General features: G+C 40.1%; 3 non-coding genes across 3 annotated transcripts in view; all 3 read left to right on the top strand.

Annotated features, from left to right (window-relative positions):
* Positions 1-7,364: 7,364 nt before the first annotated feature.
* LOC148165789 (small subunit ribosomal RNA) lies at positions 7,365-9,285 on the top strand. Its single transcript, XR_015771181.1, has one exon. It is a non-coding gene; the product is annotated as a small subunit ribosomal RNA (ribosomal RNA).
* Positions 9,286-10,901: 1,616 nt separating this feature from the next.
* LOC148165788 (5.8S ribosomal RNA) lies at positions 10,902-11,058 on the top strand. Its single transcript, XR_015771179.1, has one exon. It is a non-coding gene; the product is annotated as a 5.8S ribosomal RNA (ribosomal RNA).
* Positions 11,059-11,716: 658 nt separating this feature from the next.
* The window catches only part of LOC148165787 (large subunit ribosomal RNA), a 4,039-nt gene continuing 3,387 nt past the window's right edge, over positions 11,717-12,368 (top strand). Inside the window, exon 1 of the ribosomal RNA XR_015771177.1 lies at positions 11,717-12,368. This exon is cut by the window's right edge and continues 3,387 nt beyond it. This is a non-coding gene — a ribosomal RNA (large subunit ribosomal RNA).

Below are 12,368 nucleotides of genomic sequence, written 5' to 3'. Positions count from 1 at the left end.
AATGTATAGAAAATGTTGATAAACGTGTTGATATAAAATTGGCTTCACACTGGGGTAAGAGAGGGAAACAATTTGGAGCTGAAACTTGGATATCTAAAGCAAGTTTTAAAAATTGTACAATTTTTTGTGAAGAACTGGTTGCAATTCAAATGAATAGAGTGAAAATCGTGTATGATAAACCTGTTTATGTTGGATTTTGTATTTTAGAATTGGCCAAGTATGTCATGTATGGTTTTTATTATGACTTTTTACAACCCCAATATAGAAATAATCTAAATTTATTATACACCGACACCGATTCATTCATTTTAGAGATTTTCTGTGATGATGTTTACCAAGATATTCAAGCAAGCAGTGAACGCTTTGATTTATCAAATTTCCCACGCAATAACCCTTATGGTATTACCCCAAATAAATCAAAACTAGGAAATTTTAAAGTGGAATTTTGTGAACAGGCGGTGAAAGCGTTTTATGGAACGGGTGCAAAAGCTTATTGTGTTGAATTAGAAAATAAACTAATTAAAAGAGCTAAAGGTATTAGTAAACACATCACCGAAACTAAATTACAACTTTTGGATTATGTAAAAGTTGTTGAAACAAATGCTACAATTATTTGTTGTATGTCTGTTTTTAAATCTTATTTACACGAAATGTTTTCTGAATTACGAAACAAGGTCGCTCTTTCTGGTTTGGACGATAAAAGGTTTTTAATAAAAAAATCACCAAAAACACTCGCTTGGGGTCATTTCGATATAGATCGTCAAATTAGGTTTGACACCTTTCTAGAATTAGCATTAAAATCTGTATAAATTAATATGTTTACTTTGTATATAGTTAGTCGTAAGAATGGAGCTTGTAAAACAAAAGGAAAAATTAAAAGTTGTTAACCATGATTATGTGTGTGATATTCCTTCTTTTATACGACATAGTGCTCTAATTGGTGCCAATTCCAAAAGAGGATTAATTATTGGAAAATCCGGTTCAGGAAAGACTAATGCTTTAATTAGTCTTTTAACAGAAAATAATGGTCTACGCTATCGTAATATTTATTTATATAGTAAGACTATTAATCAACCCAAGTATCAGTTTTTAAAAAAGGTCTTTGAAGCAATTCCTGAAATTGGATACATCGAGTACGAGAATCATGAAGACATCATACCACCACAAGAAGCTGAACCTTATAGTGTTGTTATATTTGATGATGTTCTTACAAGTAATCAAAATATTATTCGCGACTACTTTGCATATGGTAGACATTATAACTTGGATCCATTCTATTTAGCTCAAACATATTCGGCAATTCCAAAACAGATTATTCGAGATAATGCGAATTTTCTAGTGATTTTCCCCCAAGATGAAACAAATTTAAAACATATATATAATGATCACGGGAATCAAACAGGTTTATCATTTATTCAGTTTAAAAAAATGGCGCAAAAGTGTTGGATCGAACCGTTTAGTTTTCTTGTGATTGATAAAGAAAGTGATGTGATGAAAGGTCGTTATAGACAAAAGTTTGATACATTTATTAATCCTTGAAAAGCATTTTCAACTCAGTGTAGTCGTTGCAATATGGATAAACATACCGCTCTCGCGTTAGACAAAGCAAGACGCAATGTTAAACAAAAGTTACGATCCCTTAATACTGATATAGTTATGTCTCAGTCTAAAATACAACGTCAATATCAACCAATTACTGACCCCATTCACAGTTTATTAACTGAACTCAAACGAGAAAAACCAATGGTTAAAACCGAATTCCCGACATCTTTCACTACATCCACACCCGCCGTACCGATTAAACAACAACAACAAACGACCTCTAAAACTCCGGAATTTTTAAAAAGTGTTCCAGTGACCGAATTTAAACCTGACTCACCTGAATCCCCAAGTATCGATGAATTAAAAAGCCAAGTACTAACATTGCAAAATTCCAAGGAATTTCAAGAGTTTTTAGATCAGTGGAGTGGTCTAGCTAGAGACTATATTGAACAAATGATTACAGACACTGAAGATGCGTTTGATCATAAATATGGAGTACGTTTTGATCATGAATTGGCTAAATGTTATATTGGTGACTCTGAGATTGATTTTGATGATACTATGATTTACGTCAAAGGACTCAAATTTCCACAAACAGTTGGATTAATGGAATTATTGTTTAAAAAGATTCCACATGGATACACAATATTAGATCATAATCATTACATCTCGATTGTTCAAGCCACAAATGCTAATAGAAAGAATTACGATCCCACATCACAGATTAGTGGCAATGTTGGATACAAGTATAAAAATATTATTCAATCACGTCCCCGTAGTGGTAGCGTGTCAACGATATATCATGAAACACCGGTACGCAGAGGTAAAGGAATGCGTCTGGATGATTTGAAAAAAAATGTCGAATTTGTACCGTGGAAAAACCCTAACAAATTGGTAAATCGCTTACGACTCTTGATGGCATCGAAAAAAGCTGGAAATACCAGTCACACGAATGAGATTAATGAAATTATCGATGAGTTACGCGAAGCAAAAATAATATATTAATGGATCAGTAATGGAAAATTGTTTAGTATACCAGCTACCATGACGATAGATAAATTCTACAATCACATTTCGGAACATCAGTTTGAACGATTGTTTGAGAAAAACTCTACAAAAGTTTTACAACCATCAGAAAAACTTTATTCAACAACCCACATACATTTATATGCAACCCGTGAAGACTCAGAAATTATTTATAAATTGTTTCCGCATAAATCACAACATTACATTTTTCCTTACGATAAAGCCACAGTGATAAATTATACTTGCAAACCATCTGGAGTTGAAGTCGTGCACAACACAAAAGCAAATTTGAAGAAAGGATCAATTTTAAACAAAGGAGATTTGATTTGGTTCAGACAAGTTTCGGCCACGCAGGACACTACGTTATTTTTCGAACTACTCATACGACTGGAACTTTTAAATGAAGAAACCCACTCCAAAACAGCGCAAAAAGGAGGTCAACAAAACAAGTCTCAAGAGACAATTGGTTAATTTATTACACAAACCAGCCAGGGTCCATTATCCTCGTAGACATGTAATAATTAAAGGCTTAACAGATTTGGGTCAAGTTGATCTCATTGATATGCGTGATTATTCAAAAACCAATAAAGGATATAATTACATTTTAGTATACATAAATGTGTTTTCAAAATCTGTTGATTGTATCCCCCTAAAAACTAAAACTGGTCTTGAAGTAACCAAAGCGATGAGTACCATTTTGGATAGAATAAAATATCCCGTTTCAAAAATTCAATCTGATGATGGAAAAGAATTTTTAAATACACATTTTCAAGCTTTAATGGAAAAGCATGGAATACAACACTATCGTACATTCTCAAATTTAAAAGCCAGTATTGTAGAAAGAGTTAACCGCACATTAAAAAATAAATTATGGAAAGAATTCAGCTATAGAGGCAACTATAAATGGATAGATATTTTAGATTCAATAGTGGAAAAATACAATGCTACCAAACACAGAACGATTCAAATGGAGCCCCGAAAAGTTAATAAAAGAAATGCTAAAAACATCTTACATAATGTATACGATAAATTAAAAACTGTCGACCCTAAAACACCTCGCTTTCACCTGAATGATGTCGTTAGAATTAGCAAATATAGGTCGATTTTTCAAAAGGGTTACTTACCAAAATATTCAAATGAGGTCTTTACCGTTTATAAGGTAAACAACACCTACCCACGTACATATTTATTACGCGACATGTTTAATGAAAACATAGCCGGGAGTTTTTACGAGCAAGAATTACAATTAGTACCACCTTCATTACACGGTGTACACTTGGTTGAAAAAATACTTCGCAGGAAAGGTAAAAAGGCTTATGTGAAATGGTGGCAAATGGATGATAAGCACAACTCTTGGATTAATCTATCAAACATCCTTACTTAAATGTTTTTTTAATAAAATAAATATATATATAATCATTTGTTTATTGATACATCAAAAAGGCATTTTACATCTATAAAACTCATTTAGTTGTGATATAATAAACTCGGGATATCTGTATCGCAACTCCATCAATATGTTGTTGTTAGGGGTGTTGTCAAATGTCAACTCTTCTATATGTTTAAGAGGGTCACCACCCTGCTTAGAAATTACCCTTCGTTTGGTGTTTTCAAAGAATTCCTCAAATTGGTGTTGTCCTAGTTTCCCCAAATAATCATTAAGTACTGGTTTCAGTTGAAATAATTTTTGTAGCGACTCTTTTCCAAAATATAAATAATGATCGATACCATTGTTCTTTTGGATCAACAACATCTTGTATTGCTGTTCGATTACTCGGAGGGTGAATGTGGGTGTTGACTTCATGATATTCATTGGTTGTTTTCCATCCAAAGCGCTGAAGATCCACTCTTTGTGTTGCAAAAAAGTGAGAAATTCTTCCTTCGTCAGCTCCACACCCGTTGGTACACCAAGTATTTTACCCAAATGGATAATTGGGGTAAAACGAACGTTCACATCTAAACCGACACTCACATACTTTGATTTGCTCTTGTTTAAAAAGAACATACGCTCACCCACCAACATGGGGTTTGCATATGGAGGACACACATAGTCAACGGTATTTTCTTCGGAACACATCTTGAACTAACCCTCTATTCCATTACACCACTCAATTTATACACGATAGCATTTTTTTAGTTTCAAGGTTACATTTTCTTTCAAGGCCACTTTTTTCCAAGGTCACTTTTTTTTCAAGGTCACTCAGCTTTGCTTAACTCTGTGGTGTTCAAAGCCACTTTTTTTCACTCAGCTTTGCTTAACTTTTCCGTCATTTTTAAGCAGCAACTGCTGCTGAAAAACTTGAAAGGTTTTTCTGAAGATCGAGAATCGATCTTAAAAAGAAACCGTAGAGCTGCAGGCTGCAATGACGAGTCATAGGTGTGCATTATTCGGTCAACGTCTCCGCAAGGTCAACAACATTTCTTTAACAGTATTTATTATAAGTCAACATTATACATACAATTTTTGTAATAAGTAGGATGATCACAATATATTCAATCCTATAAAACTTTTTATTACTAACACAGAGTTTTGCAAAACCACAATCCTTTGAATACTTGAGATGTTCTTCGGAAATTACATCCGTTGAACGAAATGATCCCAGCTCGATGTTGCAATGAAAACAGCGCACAATATCGAACTTCTTGAGGTAGTAAAACCCGTTGTTGGCTAATTTTAATGGATCAACATCTTTTAGCGGCCAATCGTGAAATGTCAACAACCGATCTTCAAAACACTTCATTTGTCTCAACGGGTATTCGATAATATCTTCGGTCATGGTGATTACTCATCAATTAATGACGGAGAGCGAGACTGGTGAGCACTGGGTTCAAGGCCAAATAAACTATTCTGTGGCGTTCAACTGTTAGGAGACCCAAATCAATGTATGTCGATAATAATTTGGTAATCACTGCCATGTTGTCACTAATGGTGTTGTATTGTAAGGTTCCACTGAAGTCACTTTGAAAAATATCTCCTTACAATCCTTACACGGTTTTCCATATTCTTGAATGCATTCCCTCAATTTCTTCTCATCACAAATGACGTCGATGGTAAATTCGGTACTATCAAACGTTTCACATGGGGGCGTCACACGACTTGCTTCTTCTTTTCTTTTATCGTAGCAACACTTGCAATAATCTGACAAAGTAAAAAATCTTTGCAGGGAACTACCATCCAAGTCCAAATGGCCCAATTGATTGAAATAACAAGTTTCACTAAACACCAGTACACGTAAAACGGAAATAGCGCATGACTAGATGGAGAGTTAAGGGAGACTGTCCCTGGTCGGTGGTCGGGTGGACACTGCCGCAATTGACCTTGGAAAAAAACTAGGGTGGGAGGTGGCCTTAGAATGGCCTTGGGATGACCTCGTTTGCCTCCCCATTCTCTCACTACTGTGGTGGTATGTAGCAGCGGACAAAAGCGTACGATCGAAATGTGATTTTATGTGCGTCCGATTATCTTGTTACCTCTCGTACACCGCGACTTACCCGTAGTTGGGACGATGGCCGGAATGTGTACCCTGTGGACCCACCATCGTTTGAGGGATGACAAATCTTGCCATTGACCATGCACAGCGAGATTGCGGATGCGGCGAGCGTTTCTATGTTAGCGGTCCAAATGCAATCAAAGATTTTATGTGTTCGTGTCAGAACGACCAAAAATTAACAAATGCGTCAACTCACTAAAGTCCGAGCGAGAATTTTGAAATAAATAAAATTTCATAAACTCGTAACGTGTGAATATTTCTAAAGAGAAATCTCACAATAAACCGTCGCTTTCAATCTAGCGAAGAGTATGGAGAATGTTTGAACTTTTGCTTGTCGACGACGATATTTTTTCTTTACGATAAAATTTCAAGTCGATGTGCCCAAAAATCTCTAAATTTTGAACTGGGAAATTATTTCTTCGTCCGATGAATCGCATTGATCTCTGTTTTTGACGAAAAAAAGACGGATAAAATGCAGCATTCAATCAAGGATATAAAATAAAAGAAAAATTTTCCGTAAAAACTATATTACAATGGAGGATTATGTTTCTACTTTTCGTCCGATGAGTCGCAACAAAAATAAGTAATCCATCCGTCGTTGTTCGTTTAGTCGATCTGAATGCACTGTAAAAATTTATTAAAGTAAAATGTTACGTTTGCATTTCATGAATTTTGACAAACGTGTACCGAAATGTGTACAAATTATTTATTTCGACGACGACGACAACTTAGAACGGATGAATAAAATTAATTGTTGCAAGATTCAAACAAGGATGAAAAAGTCATAGAAAATTATTCCGTAACCATGATATTGGATTATTTTTTCTTCACTCTCTCCTCCGATGAGTCGCAACAAATAAAAATCCATAAATCAATTCATCCGTCGTTGTTCGTTTAGTCGATCTGAATGCACTGTAAAAATTTATTAAAGTAAAAATGTTACGTTGCATTTCATGAATTTTGACAAACGTGTACCCCGAAGTGTGTACAAATTATTTATTTCGACGACGACGACAACTTAGAACGGATGAATAAGAATAAAATTGTTGCAGGAGATTCAATCAAGGATGATGTGAAAAAAATGTCGAAAAATTTTCCATCCAGAAAGATCGCGTGGCGTTACGTCTCTTCTTACGAGGTTTTCGTTTCGCAGACACGCACACTTTCTTCAAAACAATAATAGGAAAGTGTTCAGTTTTTTATAAGAGCAGCAGGTGTCTTTCCGAAATTCTACGATTATTGTAGCTTATATGACTAGAAGGAAAGAAAGACTAAAACTCTCTTATTTTAAAACAAGAACGCAGTTCCCTGGTTGATCCTGCCAGTAGTCATATGCTTGTCTCAAAGATTAAGCCATGCATGTCTCAGTACAAGCCAAATTAAGGTGAAACCGCGAAAGGCTCATTAAATCAGTTATGGTTCCTTAGATCGTACCCACATTTACTTGGATAACTGTGGTAATTCTAGAGCTAATACATGCAAACAGAGCTCCAACCGGAAACGGAAGGAGCGCTTTTATTAGATCAAAACCAATCGGTGGCGGTCTCCGTCATCGTACAACTTGGTGACTCTGAATAACTTTACGCTGATCGCACGGTCTCGCACCGGCGACGCATCTTTCAAATGTCTGCCTTATCAACTGTCGATGGTAGGTTCTGCGCCTACCATGGTTGTAACGGGTAACGGGGAATCAGGGTTCGATTCCGGAGAGGGAGCCTGAGAAACGGCTACCACATCCAAGGAAGGCAGCAGGCGCGCAAATTACCCACTCCCGGCACGGGGAGGTAGTGACGAAAAATAACGATACGGGACTCATCCGAGGCCCCGTAATCGGAATGAGTACACTCTAAACCCTTTAACGAGGATCAATTGGAGGGCAAGTCTGGTGCCAGCAGCCGCGGTAATTCCAGCTCCAATAGCGTATATTAAAGTTGTTGCGGTTAAAAAGCTCGTAGTCGAATCTGTGTCCCGCGCCGCCGGTTCATCGTTCGCGGTGTCAACTGGCGTGCCGCGGGACGTCCTGCCGGTGGGCTTAGCTCGAGAGGGCGGCCCAACTCAATCCCGCCGCGGTGCTCTTCATTGAGTGTCGAGGTGGGCCGGCACGTTTACTTTGAACAAATTAGAGTGCTTAAAGCAGGCTAAAACTTCGCCTGAATACTGTGTGCATGGAATAATGGAATAGGACCTCGGTTCTATTTTGTTGGTTTTCGGAACCCCGAGGTAATGATTAATAGGAACGGATGGGGGCATTCGTATTGCGACGTTAGAGGTGAAATTCTTGGATCGTCGCAAGACGGACAGAAGCGAAAGCATTTGCCAAAAACGCTTTCATTGATCAAGAACGAAAGTTAGAGGTTCGAAGGCGATCAGATACCGCCCTAGTTCTAACCATAAACGATGCCAGCTAGCGATCCGCCGACGTTCTTCCGATGACTCGGCGGGCAGCTTCCGGGAAACCAAAGCTTTTGGGTTCCGGGGGAAGTATGGTTGCAAAGCTGAAACTTAAAGGAATTGACGGAAGGGCACCACCAGGAGTGGAGCCTGCGGCTTAATTTGACTCAACACGGGAAACCTCACCAGGCCCGGACACCGGAAGGATTGACAGATTGAGAGCTCTTTCTTGATTCGGTGGGTGGTGGTGCATGGCCGTTCTTAGTTGGTGGAGCGATTTGTCTGGTTAATTCCGATAACGAACGAGACTCTAGCCTGCTAAATAGGCGTATTTCGACATCCCAAAGGCCCGTCGATCCTGGGTTCGCCCGGTGGTCGTGCGCGGTTTTTACTGTCGGCGTACAAACAATTCTTCTTAGAGGGACAGGCGGCTTCTAGCCGCACGAGATTGAGCAATAACAGGTCTGTGATGCCCTTAGATGTTCTGGGCCGCACGCGCGCTACACTGAAGGAATCAGCGTGTCCTCCCTGACCGAGCGGTCCGGGTAACCCGCTGAACCTCCTTCGTGCTAGGGATTGGGGCTTGCAATTGTTCCCCATGAACGAGGAATTCCCAGTAAGCGTGAGTCATAAGCTCGCGTTGATTACGTCCCTGCCCTTTGTACACACCGCCCGTCGCTACTACCGATTGAATGATTTAGTGAGGTCTTCGGACCGGTACGCGATGGCGTTTCGACGTCGTCGATGTCGCTGGGAAGATGACCAAACTTGATCATTTAGAGGAAGTAAAAGTCGTAACAAGGTTTCCGTAGGTGAACCTGCGGAAGGATCATTAACGTGTCCTCGTACACACGAATTTTGACATATGTATAATTTATTATTATGCATTTTTATTTGATCGTGTCGATGTACACTTTATGTTTTTACAACACCGTCGTCGATGACATGGAGTCGACGGCACGATCTTTTGTCGTGCCGTTGCTTGTTTCTTTTTGAAACACCGTGTGTACGACGTTTTGAACTACGAATCGTACATATTCGGAAAAACAATAGCGTTACGCTGGCCCGCAGCGCCGGTCCTTGCGATCGAGTTTTTCACCTTTTTTGAACGAGAAAAACCGAATTCGCTCGGGCATACGGCTGTTTCTTCGGGTACCTAGATTTTTTGATTTTTTTTGTACTATCTCTCGATCTTTTCCAATGATGGAAAAAAGGAGGGACGCTTTCGGTTTTTCGACCGGATCGCGGAAAGTTGTGAACTCCACCGCGAAAGTCGAAAGACGTTAGAAGTCCTCTTTTTTCGGACACACGGAGAGGATGTAGCAGAGTAGTCGAGAAAGAAGAAAATCGCAGGTGTCGAATTAGGTTACGACTCCGTGGGTTTTAAATGATTTACGCCCGGCTACGGGACCGGCGAGAAACGCTCCCGATTTTACGATTCGCGTGAATGATGTTCGTCGTTAGACGCTTCAAAGAGTTTTTTGAAAGCGCCGTTAAACGAGCGATCACACACACATCACACCTTGCTTTTTTAATGTTTTTGGTAGATGTGGTAAAGTGATTTCGTTAGAAACGGTAAAATTCTCTTTACGGAGCGTACGACTGCACCATTTCAAAATTATATACACCGTCAATCGTCATTAAGTCACGATATAGAACGGTAAACTTGAGGATTTTATGTTAGACGCTCAGTCTGGCACGTCTATAGATTTTTTCGTCAAAATTCACGATCTGTCTTCGGTTTGGCGACGAAAAAATATAGAAAGAAAATTGAAACACGAACACAAAGACCGCCCGCGAAAATCTCTTTTCGCTTACGGCGGATACTAATTCGCTTTTTCATAACGAGTACGATGATGTAATGATGTGTTGATTCCGATCGATCAAAAACCGTCTCTTCGTCACACTTTTTAAAGTGCTTGACACACGCACACTAAATGAAAGACACAATAAAGGAAAACTACCGAAAATGTAGTTTATGAGAGAAAGCAGCATTATTTATTAAAATTATTGCTGAGAAAAAGGAAATTGGCAAATTCCTAATTAAAATCGTATCGAACATGTCCCATCTTCACACATACATGCTCGTACTTTGCGTGTAAAAGCGGAGACCGCGTGAAAAAGAAAAGTGCTTCTTTTTCGGTGCGCGGATACAAATTTGTGTTTGGGTTAATATTTTTTTTAATTTTTTCGTACGCGTAAAACTGAGACCGACGATCGCGTTCCCTTTCAGACGAGAAAGTACGGACGAAAGACAATTAAGAGCGAGAATCATAAATATCCATACCACAACACCGAAATTTTAGACGTGGCACGTTTCGGAACCACGAAGATCATTTTCGTTTCGGATGTACGCACGTACGCAAAAATTTTTGCAAGACGTGTATAGACAGCTGGACGATCGGCATGATCGGGGTTCTTGTGGAACGAGCGTTTAAATTTTAAAAAGATTACCCTGAACGGTGGATCACTTGGCTCGTGGGTCGATGAAGAACGCAGCTAATTGCGCGTCAACTTGTGAACTGCAGGACACATGAACATCGACATTTCGAACGCACATTGCGGTCCTCGGATATAATGTTCCCGGACCACTCCTGGCTGAGGGTCGTGTCAATTTCAAAGACTGCTCGGTTTTCGTTTTCGGACGAAAACGTCGGAGCGTGTTGGATGTGTTGCGACGCGTCGAATAGGTACTCATTAATGTACGTGATCGTCACTTACGTCACGATATAACGACGCACGCCTCGAACGTGTGCCGAGACGTTTACTCGAGCGTGTTTTTTCGTCAAAAAGGACGGGACGGGTATGCTTTGTATTTTTTTTTTACAAAGTCCGTCGGACGTCCACCTTGCGAATCATAAATACGAAAGTGTTTACGTCGGCACATGTTCTTGCGTGGTGTGTCGTAGAATCGTGTGTTTGTGTGCGTTTCTCGTGCAGCGAGTAAATTTGCGCGACATCTTAAGACGCGAAAGCGACCAACTACTACTTGTTGTAGTTGTTGGCTGGTCTTTCGGCGTAGCACGTCCTATTTCTTCAACATGTCGTCATTTAAAAAAAAAAATGGCGTTTTAAGGTTGAGAACGTTATAGACGGTCGTCGTGTCCGAGACGTGTAATGCAAATCGCGACAGACGTCAGATCGTAAGCGTTTCTGTAAACTTAGCCATTTTTTAAAAAGAAAAATGACGAACACGTATAGCAAGGAATGGGAGACGTGTCGTGATCGTCGAAATGACCGAATGAAAAATTTTTATTTTTCATATGCGACCTCAGAGCAGGTGAGACTACCCGCTGAATTTAAGCATATTACTAAGCGGAGGAAAAGAAACTAACTAGGATTCCCTCAGTAGCGGCGAGCGAACAGGGAGAAGCCCAGCACCGAATCCCGCGGCCGAAACCGGACGCCGGGAAATGTGGTGTTAGGGAGGATCCGTCATCCCGAGATCGTGCGGCGCGTCCAAGTCCATCTTGAACGGGGCCACAGCCCATAGAGGGTGCCAGGCCCGTAGCGACCGCTGCCGATAACGGGAGGATCTCTCCTCAGAGTCGGGTTGCTTGAGAGTACAGCCCTAAGTGGGTGGTAAACTCCATCTAAGGCTAAATATGACCACGAGACCGATAGCGAACAAGTACCGTGAGGGAAAGTTGAAAAGAACTTTGAAGAGAGAGTTCAATAGTACGTGAAACCGTTCAGGGGTAAACCTGAGAAACCCGAAAGGTCGAAAGGGGAGATTCAGCGTGACTCGATGGCGGCGCTGGACGATCGTGTGACAGATGGCGTACGCGTCGTTTGCACCTTTCGTTTTGTCGATCTGCCGTCGAACGCGTGCACTTCTCCCCCTGTAGGACGTCGCGATCCGTTGAGTGCCGGTCTAAGGCCCGCGGTGGAGCTCGTTCGGACGGTTCGCCGTTCGCC

The sequence above is a fragment of the Gnatocerus cornutus genome, unplaced genomic scaffold (genome assembly GCF_029298725.1).
Source record: "Gnatocerus cornutus isolate USDA-ARS CGAHR unplaced genomic scaffold, icGnaCorn1.1 ctg00000212.1, whole genome shotgun sequence".
NCBI lineage: Eukaryota > Metazoa > Arthropoda > Insecta > Coleoptera > Tenebrionidae > Gnatocerus > Gnatocerus cornutus.
This window is presented reverse-complemented; position numbering and strand designations above follow the sequence as displayed.